Source organism: Rhagoletis pomonella, unplaced genomic scaffold (assembly GCF_013731165.1).
Source record: "Rhagoletis pomonella isolate Grant_MI unplaced genomic scaffold, Rhpom_1.0 Rhpom_scaffold_00002, whole genome shotgun sequence".
Classification (NCBI taxonomy): Eukaryota; Metazoa; Arthropoda; class Insecta; order Diptera; family Tephritidae; genus Rhagoletis; species Rhagoletis pomonella.
The window spans coordinates 6459824-6462600 of NW_023458556.1; the positions used below are offsets into that span (position 1 = coordinate 6459824).

At 34.3% G+C, this 2777-nt stretch overlaps 1 protein-coding gene across 1 annotated transcript in view; it reads right to left on the reverse strand.

Moving 5' to 3' along the window:
• LOC118734418 (nuclear pore complex protein Nup153) overlaps nt 1–2777 on the reverse strand; it is a 29805-nt gene that overhangs the window by 20116 nt on the left and 6912 nt on the right. The window lies entirely within an intron of this gene.

Genomic DNA, 2777 nt, shown 5'->3' on the forward strand with positions numbered 1-2777 from the left:
TACTAATGCATGAAAATCCTAACCTCAAAAAAATCACCCGTTAATAGGCGGCATACACGGTGCGTCTGACTCGCGAGTCATTTGTGTACGTGTTGACTCGCTTCGACTATACACATTTGAATCATTCAGAGTCATGCCGGGAGTCATGTTGGTGTAACTAACACATATTTATTTTCACAAACACATCCAAACCGACTCACGAGTCAGACGCACGGTGTATGCCGGCTATAAGAAATCCGACTAGAAAGCTTGACATTTTTACGAATGTTTGTTGATTTTTTTTTTTGAAATTGCACAAAGTTTGAAACTTGAATTAAAGAGTAAACTATATATTTAAAAAAAAAAAAAAAAAAAATTGTTAAAGCGTGTCAATATGTGGTGGATTTATAATTTTGACACGGGGTGTATTTGTGCAAGGTATCTAAATATGGTAAATCAATTAAAAATGTTATAAACTAAAATATAGGCATTTTGTATCTATTCTCTTCTTCTTATTTGGCAGCGTAACCGCCTAAGCGATTTTGGCCGAGTTCAGCTAAGCACGCCAGTCGTTTATCTTCTGTGCCTACTGACGCCAATTGGAAAGCTAAGTCCAAGCTTATCCACCTGATATTTCCATCGCAGTCGGGGCCTCCATCTTCTATTAAGTTTTTCTTTAAAAAATGGGCAAGATAGAAATTCAGAAAAATAAATGCTCGATGCGCGACCTCTTACAATTATCGTAGAGAGGCGAGGATCATTAATATACCAAATACTAAGATTTCAGTCGGGGTCCGCGGTCGCATTGCAGGATTTTTTATTAACGTGGTATAATGTACATACCAACATAAATATATGTATGTATTTATTTGTGAAGTGACGTCAAATTTTGTGTTTTCTCAAATGGAAATGATTTCCATGCACTATATAAATTCGCCACATTTCCAACCGCAAGAATTCACGCCTGCTCGAATTTCAATAGTTGATTCCATTTCAGTTACATTTTTAGACTCGTTAAACACCGCGAATACACAGATTTTTGAATGTGAACGTAGTATGTATGTATGTAAGCAAGCTTCCCTGCAGAAAAAAATTATCAATTGATAAAAAATAAGCCACTTGTAGTTAGAATTTTTGCGGGATTTCTATAAAATATATAACCTGTAGTTATCTACAAAAAGCTGACTTGAAACTAGTTGACAAGTAATGCAGAAGTAATGAAGGAGATCGTTTTCTTTAAACGCGTTTCTATTTAAATATCTTGCACTTCGCAAATACCTTTTCGAATTGAGGACAAATAAAAGGAACATCGAAGTTTCATATTATCATTTTGAAGTTATGTCTGACGGAGTTGAAATATGGGACCACCTACAGCAGAATATGTAAACAAATATGAAATGTAATAAAATAAATAAAGTAAATAAAAATAAAAAATAAATAAAAAAAATATTTTGTTTTTCCTATTGATATTTTATGTCCAAAAGAAGTTAGTTACAGGTTAGTTGCATCAAATCCAGAGGTAAACCACCCTTGAATATTTCGCGGCCATCGCCATAGAAATATAGTTAGCTTTTGTCAAAGAAAATATACAGATAATAAGTGACTTTTAGCTCCTTCCTAATCAACATAAAGTTAGCTTATAGTTAGACACATTTCCTGCAGCGTTATCATGCATATTTGAATGTATGTACATAGCTGTGTATAAATGTTTATGTTTGTGTGCGTACATTTATGTCAGTAGTGTCCACTCTCTCTCACCTGTATTATAGTACTGTTGTTTCCACTTTCCTTTACCCACATAACGTTGCCCTCTGCTGTGCAGGGTATGGAGATATTTTTTCCTTTATCCGTCACGTAATCGTGATATTTTATGGATGACGTTAAAACCGTAAGCACTGTAATCGATAAAATATAAAAGAAATAAAATCAATTAATTTATTCATATTCCTAAATTTTGTATAAGGAAATTCTTCCGGCTATTTGTTTTCAGTCAATAATAACATTAAAACTCTTGTTTCACTGCTAGTAACTAATTTCATGTAGAAGTAAATATGCCTTATGCGCCCAAGGCAAGAAAATATGTAGTACGCTTCCATTCGTTTTAGACATTCGGCCCAGTGCCTGCACCTGCAGAGTTAAAAGCAGCTTAAATTAGGAGGATATGAAGGGAAATGTTGCAATAAGCACAGCGACAGCCAGTGGCATCAAATGCTTTTATGGGTAAATAAAGCCAATTAGACGGGAAATGCACAAATTACGTACCTAAATATATACATATGTATGTACATTACATACATTCACTTGTACTCGCCCTTTCATTGACGAGTGGTTTGGCAAATTCTCAGAAAATATGCGAGTGTTCCAGTTTCATATTATTATAAGGCATTGAATATTTGTCACTGAAAGTAAATCTTCGCACGAATGCAGTTTGAGTTTGCAAAAAAAAAACATTTTTTATTGAAACAGTTTTTCAATCAAATAAAGGAATTCCTGGTACTATGTTTACCCTTTTTACACCCCGCGACAAAATGAAACGGTCTAACGAAAGCCTAGATTTATGGTCTAACTTTGTACAAAAATTACAACGACAATTTTCTAGCGTTAATAATTAACGAGCTCCGATTTCGCTCTAATTCATATTGTAAAAAGAAGAAATCTGATATATCGGGAGAAAATTGGACAACTGCCACGACCTCTACGCCAGTGGGCGGAAAATTTAAAAGAGCTTTGGCTTGAAATAATTAATATGTAACGGGTGATTTTTTTGAGGTTTGGATTTTCATGCATTAGTATTTGAC